At 44.1% G+C, this 18,186-nt stretch overlaps 1 non-coding gene and 3 pseudogenes across 2 annotated transcripts; 1 reads left to right on the top strand and 3 right to left on the bottom strand.

Moving 5' to 3' along the window:
* The first annotated feature begins 6,985 nt into the window (after positions 1 to 6,985).
* On the top strand, positions 6,986 to 12,647 carry LOC103639588 (boron transporter 4-like; annotated as a pseudogene). Its single transcript, NR_163876.1, has one exon. The product of NR_163876.1 is annotated as a boron transporter 4-like (transcript).
* A 22-nt stretch (positions 12,648 to 12,669) lies between these two features.
* Positions 12,670 to 12,826, bottom strand: LOC111590214 (small nucleolar RNA snoR74). Its single transcript, XR_004852926.1, has one exon. It is a non-coding gene; the product is annotated as a small nucleolar RNA snoR74 (small nucleolar RNA).
* Positions 12,827 to 12,890: 64 nt separating this feature from the next.
* LOC111590254 (uncharacterized) lies at positions 12,891 to 12,995 on the bottom strand (annotated as a pseudogene).
* A 90-nt stretch (positions 12,996 to 13,085) lies between these two features.
* On the bottom strand, positions 13,086 to 13,193 carry LOC111590255 (uncharacterized; annotated as a pseudogene).
* Positions 13,194 to 18,186: the final 4,993 nt, after the last annotated feature.

The following is an 18,186-nucleotide window of genomic DNA, read 5'->3' as shown; positions in this document are numbered from 1 at the left end:
TACTCGTCCTCCTAGACTAGAGTGGGGGGGGGAGAAGACACACAGATAGAGAGAGAGAGAGTGTGCACAGCACAGTGCAGTGCAGTGCAGCGGCGGACAATGCAAGAGACAAAAGGTCGGAGACAAACGGGGTGTTTCAGATGCGGTCAGAGCATATGGCTGCCGTAGGAGGGGATAATCATGAGAATGGAGCAGAGTTGTTGACCCGAGCGGAGATGAAGACACGCAGCAGCATAGCATGCCAAGCTTCCCGCCAGGATGACCTCTGACATGCACCTGGCTTGTCCTCCTCCCCCCAATCCCCTTCCTCCTCCTCAGCTCGCACTGCATCGGTTGCTACTTGTAGACAGACACCAACAACTTGAATTCATTCATTCATTCATTCACTCATTCATCCCAGACTCCCACTGCGCTGTTCTTGCTTGCTTGCTTGCTTCTCATCCCATCAGCTTCAGCAACCAAGCTTGCTTAGCGTTATTGCTAACCGTTATTCAGCTCCAGCAACTGAAAGTGATAAGCTATGCCTGATGACACACCTGAGACCTGACTGCAACATGCATGCAGTGCAGGAAAACAACCAAGAAAAGGCTCGATCTTGCCATGCATGCACATAACTGTATGAATACGAATTGCGTGTGCATGTCTAATACTGAGTGCATGCATGCATGGCTCTACCTAGATATATTATACCTGTGGAAATTCCTACTGCATCTAGATAGCTCGATCGCCTGCATCTGATGCTTTGAGTGAAGAATAAAACAAAGGTGGTTGTAGTTGTAGGCGCCTGTTTTCGTTCGTGGCTTCATAGATTTGGCCTTTGAATTTGGATCCGAAAAGAGGGGTGCATCAGCCTCTATCATGCAAATAAAAAAGCTGATAGCAGAGATCTCTCATTCTCTCCTTTTGCCTTGGGGGTACCAAAAGGCTATGAGCCATGCATAATTAAAGATGTTTTTATTGAGGCGAGGTTGTCACACGATGGATGATAGTACCACCAAGTATCAAGAACAGGATGATGACCATGATGGCAATTATATTAGGAGCTACATACCACTACTAGTAAGTACTCAACACCTTAGCCCCTGAGGATTGCACTGCACCTGCACTGCATTGATGAATCTCTCTTTTCAGATGGCTCTCGATCTCTGACCGAATCCAGGACATGTGTACTCCAAGGAGACCATTATGGAGATCAGAACTGGGTACTTAAGGAGTACTATATGTATTAACACCGGAGATCAGAATGGCAGAAGGCACGTACGCAGATCATAATGCACGCATGCAGATCCAAGGAGAAGGGTCCGATCCATCGAACCCGTAAGCTTCAGAGGGAATTTATTTTCCTGATCACGTCGTCGTCGCCTGCAGAGGACGTATCATTGAGAGGGTAGAATATGCTCCATGCACCCCTTCCTAAAAGGATTGCCATCATACACTCAAGTCGATGACGACTTTTTAGAACTTCTCCAATCTTCCTAAAAAGAAGTAGCTGACCATAATTATTACGCATTATGAATATACTAATTAATACTTTCGATATATATATATATATATATATATATATATATATATATATATATAGTCAAGCTTGGCTTCGAAACAATTTGACTAACATTTTTTTGGGAAACTGCAAGAGTACACGACAAATGACAAATGGATCCTTGCTGCAATTCTGAAGTTTTGTGTTCTTAGTTTCTCCCTTGCCCTTTTCTTGTGGACTTATGAAGAACCTTCGAGTTCTTGCGACATGGATACCGTTGGGGATTGATTTGGGTGGAGATAGACTATTTGGATCAATGTGTACGCCCTCACGGTGCAGTTATTGGTTTTGACAAAACCCTGTCTCTCTCATGGTTTTCTGATCTACGCTTTGGATCACTGTGTACGCCCTCACGGTGATGTTCTTGGTCGTGGTCCAAGTTGATTCTCATTTGAGTTCGTTTTGAGAAAACCCTAACAACAAAACCCCATCTCTCCCGGGTTTTCTGTTCCGCGCTTTGATATGTGGTTTGTTCGGGTTCATACTTCATCAGCAACCATCTTCTACCCCGTGCAAACTATCTGTGAAGTTTGAGATCATTCTGTGCGTTTTTCAGTGCCTGGCACTGCCGCCCGTGTGCGCGACTTGAGGCCGATATTGCCGCTCTGATTTCCTATTGACTTTGACTATGATATTTTCCAGAAAGTTAGGCATGCAGTTCTTAAGGGTTTTTGTATAGTCAAACTATACTGGTTTGCATTGTACTCTAAGCCACACACACCTGGTTTCTATTCGACCTTATGGAATTAGGAATCGTCCATGTCACTAGCGTAGCTATGATAGACACGCATGTTGTGCCATTATCGATCTTGTGTCCATAGTACTGTTTTCTTCATCGAGTTTGCACAAGTCATCATTGTCGTCAGGTGACAAACGTTACTTGTGCTGCGGATCTGCTCTCTGGATACTATACTTAATTTGCAGTAATAAGTACGTGTTGCCAAGTACGATCCGTCATGACAGGCTCAAGAGCCATTTACTCAAACAAAATTAAGGGTGATGTTCGTAATGTTTAAAATCATGAAGACCTAGATCTCTATGTTTTTTTTTTGAGCCATTTACTCAAAAAAAGACACGTACGTACTATCAATTTGCAGCGCCGAAAGCGTTGACAAGACGTGGATGCACGCACGGACATGCAGATGCAAGGCATGCGTAAAGGATCATGCAGCCATGCAGGGGAGCTCCCTGTAGCTGGGCTGGGAGACTGGGGAGGGCATGATGAGCCGTATGATCCGCTTGTTTTCGCCTTGCATGCAAATGATGTCTCTGCCGGTCTCCCGGGCACTTGAGCTACTACTGCTAGCAGCTAGCTGCATGCATGCCATGCCTTCTTGTGCAGTGCAGTGCTGCTCCCCTCTGGCGGCCCTCCCTCCCCAGTCCGGCACACTCCGGCCGTGCTGTTCCTGCATGCTGTGTGTGCGTGTGTACCGGCGCCGGTGGTGCCGGTGCCTGCCGGCCTTCCACCTCTCTCCTCACTCCTCTCATGCATTCAGGTTTCAGGGGCGGACTGGGCTGCCTGCACTGGACACACTGGACGCTGAAGCATGCACCTCTCTCCTCACTCCTCTCATGCATTCAGGTTTCTATTATAGGCCCGTTTGAAGCATGCACCGGCCTTCTAGGTAGATGTGTAATAGGTAAGGCATTAAGGTCATTCTGAGTGTGGTAGTTTCATCACAATATTTCCAATATATATTACCACGTCAATAAGTGGAACATGAAATAAAGAATGAAATATGCTCTCTCTCTCTCTCTCTCTCTCTCTCTCTCAATAAAGAGTTTTATGACATAATTTCATAAGCTAACAGGTGACTTAAATGCTACGTCTAATTAACCAATAATAGAAATGGATGAAATCGATGGAGACGGAACAAATTGCTCTCAACTGTTTTTACGCGCTTTTTTAATTCCAATACCTTGGAAACTGGTTGGCACAATGAAACTAGTTTCACCAATTTTATAATAAATGTGGTGTCATGTCATCAAAGCGGGCTTTTGTAAAATATTTTTTTATTCTTATCTCATCTCCATCCTAATGTAATAAACCAAACATCATCTCTTCTTATTAGTCTGATGACTGATTGCACGCAACCAACCAACCAACCATGCTGAATATATTGTATGTACATAGCTTGTCTCAAGTGAACATTGTAATTAAGCTGAATCATGCGGACAACAAAAAAAAATCGAGGGTCAAAGTTAGTCGGATCCCAAAGCCGCAACAAACAAATCTCAATCGGGCATGTACGTACGTTCATGTAAAGCTGCAGAAAAAAAAGAGAGAGAAGAGTCCCTGACTTCACATAGTGGTAAGCGAGGCTTAGAGCAAGTTTAGTAATATAGTCAGTGGCTGGTCTTAGGGACCCTTAAACTATTAATATTAATATATGACCTACTTATCTATCTAAAAAAAATTGGTTCTTCTATCGTGTTTACCACTTTAGTTTACAATTGCTGTTGACGACGTCTTTTACCCATCTATAGACGTGTTTAAAGACCAGGAAAACTAATCTTGAGATGTTGAAATCGTATCGGAATTGATTGATATCGAATCTGGAACCTTGGGCACTATTGAGGCTCCACTAGTCGCTAGACTTACGTCTGAGCGCCCATCGAGAGGAATGGATGGGTACCCAATAATGCAGGCCCAAATCTGGCCTGCCATGCTGTGGTTGGTCCGCGCCTCACGACCATGATTCTGTCTGTCTCCCCTAAAGTTTCTTCGTGGGATTTTAGCAGTTTATTAGGCGAGTAGGACAGCTCGCTGCCTGACTGACGGAATATAACAGTAGTAGGAGTTCACGCAGCAGGTAATGTAGGGACTAGAGATGTCAATGGGGAACCAATATTCGCTAACCCGTGGAAATTCCTCTATTAGAATACGGGTATGTGACAAAAATTATCTCATGGGTATGGATATGGAACAAAATCTCCACCCAATGGGTAAACGGGTATGGATTTAGAAAGTAATAATCCGAACTCGATTACCCATTGGGTAAACTAGCATACTAGCAAAAAAAAAACACCTAAAATACTACGATGACTGCTAGGAGGCCAGGATGACGGTGACGACCATGGATTCTCGGGTGCCAAAGAACTCAGATGGTGACTAAGGAAGGTGAGCAAACTCCATTTCTTCATTTGTTCTATTGGTCCCGAAGTATTAATTTCTTTTCTAATGGATGAATGAATGGATCATGGTTCATTGATAAGTACTTGTCGCCGATATGGTGATGTATGAAATCTGGATAGTTTGTACTAGCTGTTAGAGCATCTCCAACAATGCCTCAAACTAATGCCTCAAATCGAAATATAGGGCTCTACACAGGGAAAACCACTCCAACAGTGCCTCAATTCAACAAATTTTGTCAAAAAAACTATAGGGCACCCTCTCAAGTGCCTCAAATATACTACACCGTAGTGGGCTGCCCTATAATCTAGATTTGGGGCTTTACTGTTGGAGCGGGTGTTTTGTTGGTGCCCTAAATTCTATAAAATTTACTTATTTTTAAATTATAAGGCATTTTTATAGGTCACGTTGTTGGAGATGCTCTTAGTACCTAGTTATCTCTTAATTGAGGATAGTGACCAATTGGGACCGGAAACCTGAATGAGAGTGGGTATGTGATAGTTTTTTATACCTATGATGGGTATGGAGATGTGTATAAAGATGGATTAATGATTCCGAAACGCTATAACACGGTGAGGACCCATGTTTTCTCCGTCCTGCCCGTCATCATTCCGCAGCATCATGGCGACCAATGTGTGTGCGCGAAACACCAGCTGGGTCGAATGAACAGGAGTACGTACTCCTAAATCCTAATGTTGCGTGGGGGCTCTTCTGCATTCGCCACAGCTAGTACGTACGTACAGTGTCAGTACCCCTACTGTTGCGTGGCACTGAAGACGAGGAGATCGTTCCGTTTGAGCATCACATGATGAACCGAACCGGGCGGTCGCTTCGTGCCGGCCGGCGCTGGTAGCCCCCACAGCTAGTACAAAAGTCAGTCAGAGGGTGAGTTGTCAGCCTACACCACGGGACCGGTTACACGGCCCCAAGGTTTTCCTCCTTATTCCATGGTCAAATTCAAACTCCAAGTCGATCAGGGAGGGAAGAATACAACGGTTAACTTTGTGCCCAAATCCAGGAGCGTTTTTTTTGTTTTGTTTTGTTTTGTTCACACAACAAACATTCACATGGAGAGCAAACCTGCACGTCCAAAACGAACGAAACCAGCTGGTTAATACTAGGACTGAGCAAGACGTCGATTTTTTCATGCTGCAGTGCAGGACCACACAACAACCAGCGGTCAGATGAAAGAAAAAAAAACTGCTATGACATGAATTGGATCTCCAAGAAGGTTAAATTCCTGAATATATATATATATATAGGTTCAACAAAGGAACTTCACACATTTATAAACTACAAAATCAATTTCTTACCGTTATTTACTGCTTTACGCAATATCTCTACTACTCTATATGTTAGGATTGTAGGCGTGCACACGGAGCGTTCTGCCATCACGTTCTGCCATCGCGCCCCGCCCCGCAATCCCCGCCGCCGAGCACAGCCGCCCGCAGTCCTGCAATTCCGCCGCCCGCATTCACCGCGCCACATTCACCGTGCCATCGCGCCCGCATTCCCCTCCCTGCGCCCGCAGTTCCCGCCCCGCCCCGCAGTCCACGCCGCCGAGCACAGCCGCCCATCGCGCCCGCAGTCCCCTCCCCGCGCCCGCAGCCCATCGCGCCTTCAGTCCGCCCTCCCCTCGCCGCCTCCCCAGACCGCAGTCTCTCCTCAACCTCCCTCCCCAAGGAGCTGGCGGCAGCGCGGCTGCGTCGGGAGGAGGAGGACGCCGCGCGGGGGCTGCGGCAGGAGCTCGACTCCGAGCGGGCCTCCCCGGAGATGGCAGCCAGATCCGGCCATTGAGCCCCCTAACCGAGCGGATCCAAGGTACTACACGGTCTTGCCCTCGCCCTTTTGCTTGCTTTGTCGTCCTCTCCTCACCGTGGGGGGACCCGGCGTACGAGCAGGAGGTGTTCCTCGCCACGCGGCGCGGCAGGCGCATGCTCGACCTGTCCCGGTTCCGCGACCGCGACCGCGCGCGGTGCCACGACTGGTGCTTCGCCGCGTTCGTGCACGCCTACGCCACGTACCTCGACGACCGGCTCAAAGAACGGATGCAGGCCCGCAGAGCAGGCGGGGCCAGCCCGGGCAAATGGCACGTCGACGGCGACCCTGTCGGGATGGCGTGCCAGGTGGCCGAGGCCTGGGAGCTCGTGCCGCAGGGAAGGTCGGCGTCGGCGACGGAGACGACGGCGGCAGAGGATGTCATCGGGAAGGCGCAGCAGCTGAAGCACCTCCTAGGCCGGTTCATCCAGTGCCGGCCGACGGGGAAGGCGATGACGAACCCGGTGGTGACAGCGGCGCTGTACAGACTGGTGAAGGAGAGCGCGGCGATGTACTGCGAGCTCACGGAGGTGATGGTCGTGCTCTTGGACCGCTTCGCCGACCTGGGCACTCCTGCCTGCGTGCGCGTCCACTCCATCTTCACCAGTACTGCTTGGAATTTGGGTATGCTGAGTTCACGCTTCACAGACAGAACTGCTTGGAATTTGGGTATGCTGATATTTTAGAGCTCCTAGACATCTTGTTTCTTTTGCTGATTCTGAGTTACAAGTTCCTAACTACAGGATTCACGTTTTCTTTCCTTTATTTATATGAAGAATTAGTCTGATGCTTGACTACTTTCTGTTAGATAATAATAGCCCTGGATGTATGGTTATTTTGAGACACACAACATTTTTTCCGAGGCATTGTGGTTAGAATATCCGAGCCTTTGATTGGATAAGATGTGTTTGAGTGCCAATGAGACAAATCCTTCTCAAAATAAGAGAAGCCTGAAAATTTGATGTTTTTGTTGTGTTCTTCCTTTTTTCTAGAGACAACATCTCATCACAAGCTGTGTATTATGATGTAATGTTCTGGAACCCCAGATATATTTCTGTGAAGAATACTGTTTTGTTTGTGATGCACTTTGACAGTTTGACTTAGGGCTGGTTTGTAAAACCCGTCCATGGTTTGGCAAGCACAATATTTGATTATTTTTTTTACCTCCATGTTCAGATGTCGGGACCTAATAAATCTCCATTTAGTGGAGTGGCTGATGATTTGAAAGGAAGAGCAGGTTGCTACAAACAAGACTGGAACCATGGATTTCGTTCTGGTTTAAGGTTTGCACAACACCATGTTGTAATTGCTTGACATGTCATCATTACTTAATTAGCCTGTTGTGTTCACTGTGCTACATGAATTCTGTTGTCAGGATACTGGCACCTACGCTCTACATATTCTTTGCATCTACAGTCCCTGTTATAGCCTTTGGGGAGCAATTGAGCAAAGATACAGGTTGGTTATCCTGCTCTCACCGTCAGGATGAATATTTGATCTGGGGTTGCTGTCATGACACACTGCACTTTCCGTCTACCCCTCTCTCTCCTGCTCAGTAAAAAAGAAAAAGGGGAAATTAACAGCATATCAAGTGTTGTTTGAAACTGGGAATATGAAAAAAATAATAACAGTTTGGTCCATTGATTGCAATTCAAATTGTAGAATAGAGTATTAAAAAAGTAAATCCTAAATCCTTTTTCTTAGGCACAGTTTCTGACAATTAAACTGACATGTTTCAGATAGTGCACTAACCACAGTTGAGACATTAGCATCAGCGGCTATTTGTGGCATCGTACATTCAATAATAGGTGGACAACCACTATTGATCGTGGGTGTTGCAGAACCGACAATTATCATGTACACTTATATCTACAATTTTGCCAAAAATCAGCCAAACCTGGGAGAAAAAATGTTTCTGCCATGGGCTGCCTGGTAAGGACTTAAAACTATAATATATCCTGCATTAGTTTTTCAATCACCCAACTAAATGCTAATTGTATTTCCTTTTCATTGGGCATTTGATAGGGTTTGCATCTGGACAGCTGTTATGCTGTTCCTCATGGCAATTTTCAACGTTGCAGCTATTCTAAACAAATTTACCAGGTTTGCAGGAGAACTTTTTGGAATGTTAATCACAGTTTTTTTATGCAAGAGGCGATAAAGGTATGCAATTTACATCTGTTAAATCTGAATGATTTAGTTTTAGCTGCTGATCGCATAATATGCCATATATAGGGGATGGTTGGTGAATTCAGTGCCCCTGACGGTAGTAATCAAAGTCAATCAACATTCCAGTTCCAGTGGCTATATATTAATGGTTTGCTTGGATTTATCTTTTCAATGGGTGTACTATATACTGCATTAGCTAGCAGGAGCGTAAGGTCATCGCTATATGGCACTGGTTTGTCATATGGCACATACGTACTTCCGTTTCCATTATGGTTAATTCAACACAATAATTACTAATGCTCCAGATAATACCTGCAGCATGGCAAAGGAGCTTAATTGCGGACTACGGTGTTCCACTGATGGTGATACTTTGGACATCATTGTCATATTCATTGCCAAGCAGGATCCCTTCAGGGGTCCCTAGGAGGCTCTTCACCCCACTTCCTTGGGAACCCAAGTCGCTCCAGCATTGGACAGTAGCAAAAGTAATTAGGCAGTTTGTTACAATGACTTCAGGATCTTCTGCTTTTTATGACTTCCACTTTCTTCATTGATGGTCTTGCAGGATCTGTTTTCAGTCCCTACAGTACATATATTCCTGGCTATTGTGCCTGCCACCATGGTCGCAGGGCTCTCTTTCTTTGACCACAGTGTAGCTTCCCAGATGAGTCAGCAGAAGTAATTTAATTTGAAGAACCCATCAGCCTACCATTATGACATTTTGGTCCTGAGCTTGACAGTATGTCATATATGCTGATTTGTAGTTACCTCTTTGACATAACATCGTTTTAAATTAGGGATGTCACTTAATAAAAAAACGTTTTACCAATGAATTCGCGCTGCTTGTTGGAACTGGAAAAACATAAGAAATTAATGGTGGGACATAGTAGTTAAGTAGCATTTTCATAAACAAACATGATATCAGACTCTTTATTAATGTGTTTCTTGTTCTCATACCATGGAAATGTGGTGTAGACCTTGATCTGTGGTGTGGTCTTCTTGGCATTCCTCCATCTAATGGAGTACTCCCCCAGTCTCCGATGCATACAAGAAGCCTAGCGGTCCTCAAGAGGCAGGTTGGTGTTCAGATGCATAGATAGATGTGGTCTGTTATACAATTAAATTTGCTCACATCTCCCCTCTCTAGCTCTCTTTCATTTTAAATAGTTGCTTTGCAAGAAGATGGTCCAAACTGCCAAGGAGGGCATGATGAATAATGCTACCAGTTCCGAAGTTTATGTCAAAATGCAAGATGTTTTCATAAAAATGGACCACGGAGGCGACGTGAGTACTATATCCACCAAACATTTACACTATCACATGCCATGTTCTTCTCACTACATTACTAAAGCTCTGTTAGTTGTCGTGGTGGCTTATCAATTATTTCAGATGACAGATGCTAGAGTTAGTTGAAGGATTTTCATAAAACTATAACAGTGACTTATTTCTATTGTTTGTAAAAGGTAACTGCATAGTGTCCCTAAATTACAACATTGTTCCATTTTGTTTTGCTTTCTCTTTCAAAGGTTTTCTACTTTTGTTGCAAGTGTTGTAATGTTACTGTCTGTGTCTGATATCATTCCCCTACTAATTGTTTCAGAAATTTGCTCCAGAAAATACTTATGTAAGAAACAAAAAAAGAAAGAAAATATCGTTAACTACCCTGGAGGCACTAACAGTTCTCCTGTAAATTTGTGCAGACTGTTTCTGCTCACAAAGAACTGAAGGACCTGAAGGATGCAATTATTCCAGAAGGGAATGGATCAAGAACAGTGCCTGAAGTATTTGATCCTGAAAAGCATGTAGATGCTTACTTGCCTGTCCGGGTGAATGAGCAGAGAGTAAGCAATCTGTTGCAGTCCCTGTTGATTACTGGTTGTATTGGAGTTACACCGCTCATTCAGAAGATACCAACATCAGTCCTCTGGGGTTACTTCGCCTATATGTCCATCGACAGCCTTCCTGGAAACCAGTTCTGGGAGAGGATACAGCTTCTTTTCATCACGCCTCAAAGACGCTACAAGTATGCCTTGTTAGCTATAGTAAATTTTCATGTCTTGTCACCTTAGGTTACCTATGAAGAAAGGACTTGTGTGCTCAACCAAGAGTTTTGATCTAGGAAGCTAGACATAGGAGTGCTCATTTGTCTGTTTTAACTCTGGCAGGGTTCTTGAAGGAGCACATGCATCCTTCATGGAGTCAGTGCCTTTCAACACAATATGCACCTTCACACTCTTCCAGCTAATCTATCTGTTGATCGTCTTTGGGATGACATGGATACCAGTAGCAGGAATCCTCTTCCCACTGCTCTTCTTCTTCCTCATTATCATCAGGTAGCACTTCATCCCGAAATATTTTGATCCGAGCCACCTGAGGGAATTAGATGCAGCCGAGTACGAAGAACTGAAAGGTTTTACACCTGATCCATCAGTGGTAAGAAGTCTTGATCTACCTGGTTTTATCGATTTCCCGTTAGCATATACTATTCAACAAAGGCTACTTCATTCATCTGTGTATTGTTAACATGCCCCTTCTCACGCAGTGTGAGGACGAGTCTGTTCGCAGCGGAGATGCTCAGCCTGGATATGCTTCCGAAATACTCGAGGAATTCACGACTCACCGTGGAGAGCTGAAGCGCAGGAACTCTACCTTCCATGATGGGAGACTACTTCAGGTAACATTTTCGCGCAAACATTAGTGTCTCTGGTTTTCGTAAGATTAATTAATTAAAGGTTTCCCGTTCATTTCTGGAGTTGGAACTCATTTCTGGAGTTGGAACTTGATATTTCCTTTATTATTTTGGTTTGGCAGCTTAACTCTGTCAAGATGACGAGAGAGCTTTCTCGGGTTCCTTCTTGGCTTACAAGAATCCTGGAAGAATACGCGGTTTCTGAATCCGAGCTCCAATTAAGCATGGGGGTGCGAAGTCTCATAGCCTCATTGCTTACAGAGTATTCTCTGAAGCAAGCAACTCATTTTAGGTACTGACTTTGGGGGCAAATACACGGGGATGAGCAGAGGAATGTAGCAGAGCTAGAAAATGTTTGTAAAAAATAAAGACAAAAAGAAATGCATGTTAAACACATCTAAGCTTCAATTCAGTTTTGTGATTTTTTATTTTTTATTTTTTATTTTTGCATATTATAGTGATGTTTGTTGTTCCTTATCTATGTTTTATACCAACTTTTTTTACTTCCGTTGCAACGCACGGGCACATACCTAGTATATATATATATATAGGTAACAAAGGAACTTCACACATCGAAATAGACGAGGACTTCCATGAAGACTAAATTTTGCAGATAAAAAAAAGGCATATTTTCTGTAGTGCTCTTAACATGCTTCTGCAGCCCCTTCAAAACCAGTACTTTTGGTTTACCTCCATAAAGACTGAACATTGCAGTTCAAAATAACACATATTTTCTGTAGCGCTCATTAGCTTGCTTTTCTGGCCTTTAAGACCAGCGTTTTTTGTTCGTATAAATGTAGGTACGCCTACTATAATATAATCTCCAAGATCCTGATGCTGCTACGTTTCCAAAAACTTCAATCCTTCATCACATACACTTTTCTGGCCTTCAATGCTTTTATGTTCATGCCTTATCAAGCTGAGCTGCAATTCTGTTGGTTGAATCGTGATGCCGGCATGCCGCTATGTTGTTGACTGTCCAGCTTTGCACCAAACCGTGAAATGCTTTCGTTCATATTGAAAGTATGTTCATAAAAATGTCATGTCATGTCAACCTCCGGTGCAGGGATTTGGGTTACCCTCCTATTTGACGCGTATTAATTCAACTGTTTACATGTGTCGTTTGTAAAAACTGGCGAGAACCACGAGCCCTTTAATAGTAAAAGAAAGGTTGGAGCACTCAAGAGACCAGTAAGATGTGTAGAAAGAGAAAGTGGGCCGAAAATGGAGGAAGTTGAGGGGAAATCGAACTCATTTTCACTGAATTACCTAAAATCCCAAAAATTGTGAACATTTAAAATTTGCTTGTGTGTAGTTCGGAAGTGTACCATCGTTTACTGAACCAATGGACACGAGAGACCGTCCAACACATGAACGAGCGTCCAAAGGTTCACCCAATAACGATGGACATACATATTATGTACCTAAAGTTTACGGGGACACTGTTTAAAGAGAGAGCACAAAGTCCTGCTTTTTTGCTTTAGGGTACCTTTCAAATTCCAAATGTTTTACAACAATCGATGCAGAAACTAGCACACATGATGGATCAGATTTCTGGCTTGGGACCCTCCTCCGCAGAGGAGGCGTCGCAGTTGCGCACAGTATAATCATAGTCGATCAGCTGGGGAAAGGATCCTCATCTCCATCGTCAAAACCACAACAACAACAAAAAAAAAGAACAAAATAAGAAGGGTGCACAAAGAAGGATGTTTTCAGGAGGAGGCGGGCGTTGTTGTTTCGATCAGAACATCTGGCTTAGGAGCGCCTTCTCCGAAGAGAAGAGCTCGAAAAATCGCACAGTATAATCATAGTCGATAATTTGGGGAAAGGATCATCACCTCAAAACAACTTGGGATCCGAAAAAACAAGGAAATAAAACGAAATCGATACTTATTAACAGGAGATTAGATCTACCGGTACCACGCCCGCAGCTTTGACGATGTGTATGAGGGACGGGTTTGGAGAGACGCAGTGCGGCGTCGTTTATATATGGCTCAGGCGTGCACGCGGGCAAAACCCTAGCTCGCAAGGGCTGAGATGGACGGACGGATGGGCGGCTGGTGTCGGCTGCGGCCCAGCGAACAGGGCAGGCCCTTTGGGCTTTGGCGAAGTGGCGGCGGCATGTTGGGCCGTTTCTTAGCCGACAGCCTAATATGGCCTCCCAATAATTCAGACCAATGGCGGTGGCAACTGGTAAGCATGAGAATGAGATGAGACCAAGGTTATTGGAAAACGACGTCCTTGATCTGAAAAATCCGGACTCTGGACCCTTTCGTTAACAATAGAATCGTACGTACTACATAATAATAATATAATAATGATGATGTTTAACACAATGATAGCTCATATGATCTAAATCAGTTGCACTTCCACCCATTAAATCTGCAAGCATAAGTAACACATATAGTATACGTTGAGTAACTAACTTCTGTGTTGGCAGCATGCATGATGGATATGGATAGGCATCTGCCAGTGCCCGTGCACGGGACGACGATGAGTACAACGATGGTCTAGCTCTGCCTCGCGCGCGCTGTCGTTTTGGCAGTTACAGCCCTCCATGATTCCCTTCGGCTGCCAGCAGAATCTCCGGTCGCAACAAATCCCAGGCGAGTAGGAACCTAGCTGTCGTCGTTCGTATCGTCTCCAGATGCCGAAAGCTACGTGCGATTTATAATTAGGCTTAAGACCAGCCGCGTGTCTTACGACTTAGTATTATTATTGTTTCTCGTTCGTGTTAACAGTGACCGTTGCTTCGTCTACCTCTATCTTTTACGAGTCCAGCTGTTCTTGGGTTTCAACCTGTACAAATCCGTGCCAAGTTGCGGAGACGAGATCCGTGGTGATGTCCAGCGGGATCTCCGCCAGCTCCTGCGCGTCATTACAGCGATAGCAGCAGGTGGTCAGGTCAGCTTTGCAGGCAGTCTCGGCTCGGATGGTCAATATCTAGTTCTGCTGGATGCTGGTGCGGTTGCAGTTGCAGTCCCGTCGTACGTCAGCTTGGAGGAGGACGGAGAGATCAACGATGAAAACTGGATAAATAGGTCAGAGGCTGCTCCCTAGTTTCTGCTGACATGTCCAAATGCCATCAGCATATGAGCATGACAATCTTCACCAAAAGAAGAAAAAAAAACTGAGAACCTCGAGTTGGGGCTTCAAACTTTGCAGGACAAGGTTCTAGCAACATCGGCCAAACTGTCAGTGCAAGAACAAATGTCCAATCGTTTTGGAGCTGCCTGTTTGTTTTTCCCCTTGCGCCCAGTCTGTCCTGCGCAAGCAACCGGAAGACAACTTTATTATGCTTATGTGTTGTCAACAGGACTTGTGTATCCATTTGAAGACAGCCCCCCCCCCCCCCCCCCCCCCCCCCCTCAGTCAGTTGCTTGTGAGCTTCTGAAGATGATGGAGACTAGAGGAGCCGTTACTCTTGGTGTATGTCCACACATTCTTCTCCCTCCTCCGACCAAGGCAGGTTCTGGATACAGGAGACTTCTGCCCTTCTGAAATAAAAAAAAACGGGGTTAGAAAATTAAACTACTATGGTTTATGGATAATGATATACAGATGTCGGCGATAATATAAAGAAGCATGTATGAACTTAGCCTATGCCATGGCGACGGATTATTGGAGCTGCATGTTTCTTCTTCTTCCCAAGGTATTCCTTGCGCCAAGTCTGTCTGTCATGTGCAAAGCGACTGAATTGAAAACTCTATACGCTCTTACGTTGACAAGAGGACTTCCGTATCCATTTGAAGACCGGATGAGCCCAATTCAACTATCTGCCCCCTCAGTTGCTTGTCAGCTTTTGAAGATGAATAAGAGCCGTTACTCTTGAATCTTGATGCGTGTCCAAACATTCTTCTCCTCCCCTCCGACCACGGCAGGCAGGTTCTCAATACACTATAGAAGAGACTTGTCACCTTCTGAAATAAAAGAAAGATTCAGAAAATCAAACTAGTATGGTTTTTGACCGTGTGCCCTGTGGAGCTAATGTGGTCGTGACCTTCTTATAGCTCGACAGTGCTCCTGTTGTTATGATCCGGATAGATGAGTGCTATTATATATTATTCTAGTATATGGTCCTGACGAAGATACCGGAAATTCAGAACATGAGGGCCAAAAAAAAACCAGCACCCACGTCAGGCATCAGCCAACAAAACACAATCGACGATGCAGAGAAGAGATGTATGGAATTCAGATACTTCCTTGATGATTAATTAGTTTACACCGTTGCTCTCAAGGTTCCGCTGCATGTTCGCGTGCAGTCCGTTGATCGGATCGGCACGGCAGGGCACAGAGCTAACGCTGCACTAAGTACTGACGGCAGCCAGTTTATCAGCGCTGCCAAGGTGCATGCAGATGACGGGAGGAGGGAAGACGCCGCACGAATCCACAGCTCGGCCGTTCGGCAGTCCAAGATCGGTTCCTGCTCAGGAACTGTTCAACATTGTGGCTTGTTCGGTTAGCTCTTAATTCGTATGGATTGAGTAAAATTGGATGTGTTTAAATCTCAAACAAGTGAAAGTTTTTCTAAATTTTTTCTAATCTCATTCAATCCATATACAATAGGAATAACCGAACAAGGCCTTGGATGAAGTGGATCTTAGTTATTTACTAAGTCCTGGTTTGGTTTGATTCCAGGTGTTCATAGGTGTGGCTCCAATCCGAGTGGAAGAGGAGTCAAAATGACGGAAATGCTCTCGTTTCGTTCAGGATTAAATCTACCCGAACAATCATTTAGGATTGGTCTAGTTTTAATCCAAGTGACATAATTTCAGACGGAATGTGCTGTATTCCAGGTCGTTCTAGGCCAAATCGAACGGGCCTTAATGAATCATGGAATCAAGGATGGACCTTTTTCAAATTACCATTTTCCATAATAACCCTCCCACCTCTCTCTTTATGTTTTTTTTTAAAATCCTCCTACCTCCACCCTTGGTTGCACTCACTTACACTGATTGTACCACCAATTGAACTTACACTGATTATTATACCAATTAATTTGGTTGCACCAGATAGACTGATATTTCAATAATCTGCAATCCAACTTTTATTTCTTCTCTACAGGAAGGGCAAAACTGATGAGTAATAACTGGCCATCAAGAATAAAATAAGCACGAAGACTTCCCTCGCTGCAGTAAGAAACAATAATTCACGTAGCTGAAATGTTGAACTGGTTAGAGCATTTTTCAACATAGGTCTTAGAACATGTCCTATTTTAAAATACATGAATCTGACATCAAAACATTGTTCCAACTTGGGTGGTCCTATTCCAAAAAAACATCAAATAATTATATGACTCGGCCTCTAGATCCTAAAAGTAGGACCTCATATACCGAAGTTATATCGTTGTTTTGTATCTATTTTCAACTTTTTATTTCCTGAATAACATGTTTTATTTCCACAACAACATTGTACATCGTTTTCGGCGGCCATGGTAATTTTCGGCGTCAGAGCCCCGTTCGCCGAAAATAATGGTTATTTTAGGCGGCTAGGGCTCAGCCACCGAAAATAAACAAATTTAAATTGTCCGACCCATTATTCTCTCTTTCCTTCTCTCTCCCTCCTCTCTCCTGACGCTGTTGCTCGGCACCGCTCGCCGCGCCGCCGGCTGCTCGTGGTGCTGCCTCTCCCGCCACCACTCTCGGTCGTCGCTCCCTCTATGCAGCCCGACCCGACGTCGAGCCCACCTCCGACCCATCGAGATGTTATTTTTTGCGTATTTTATTCGATATTTTTGGCGATCGTGATTCATTTGCCACCGAAATAAGTATGTATTTGTGATTAGTATGCTTATTTGATTAGGATGCGTGATTAGTATTTAGGGGTGGATAACGAGTCGTCTCAGCTCGTTAAGGTAACGAGCCACAGAGTCAGCTCGGCTCGTCTCGTTTACGAGCTCGAGCTGGCTCGTTTAGCTCGCGAGCCAGAGCAGAAAAAATAAAATGTACATAATAATTATTTTTAGTTATTTCAAACTAATTTAACAATAGAAAATAGTAATTGTACTCATAGTTTCACAAACCATGTCAATATAACACCAAATTAGCATAATTCATCACTCATTAATTCACAATTCACATACACGTTCATCAGTTTAACCCATAATTATATTTGCATAGACCAAATTAATACATAGACATAGTTCATTAATAATTAGTTTAATTCATAGGCTATAGACACCTCACATATATATAACGTGTTCATCAATTATTCTGTAAATGATATGCATATAGTTTCGTTTTGCTGGAATATGGTAGCTCGTTTAGCTCGCGAGCTGGCTCTTTAACGAACCGAGCTGGCTCGTTAGCGAACCGAGTTAGGATGCCAGCTCAACTCGTGAAAAAAAATTAAACGAGCCGATCCGAGCCGAGCCGAGCTGACCATGAACCGAACGAGCCACGAGCATTTCGTCCAGCCCTATTAGTATTATTGTTTAGTTCGATTGCATTAATGTATTAGTGGCATATTGTATTTGTGGCATATGTGGATGTGTGTATTAGTGGCATATGTGGGTGTGTGTATTAGTGGTATATTATATTTGTGATTAGTATACTTGTTTGATTAGGTTGTGTGATTAGTTCGTTTATTTTCGGCGCCATAAAGTTTATTTTCGGTTGTTCTTGCCGCCGAAAATGACTTTCTTTACTACAATGTTCCTAATAACAGAATATATGACTCGATTGTTAGATATGCAATTTTTTTGTGGCTCTAGTCACTTTAGATATGATCCTATTTTAATTTTTAGGACTTAAATATACCACTTATTGTTAGTGATTGAGACGTTACAAAAAAGAAAAGAAAAAGAAGTAGTTCTCGGCCGCATGCAGTGGCCACGCA

Source organism: Zea mays, chromosome 9 (assembly GCF_902167145.1).
Source record: "Zea mays cultivar B73 chromosome 9, Zm-B73-REFERENCE-NAM-5.0, whole genome shotgun sequence".
NCBI classification, from domain to species: Eukaryota; Viridiplantae; Streptophyta; class Magnoliopsida; order Poales; family Poaceae; genus Zea; species Zea mays.
This window is presented reverse-complemented; position numbering and strand designations above follow the sequence as displayed.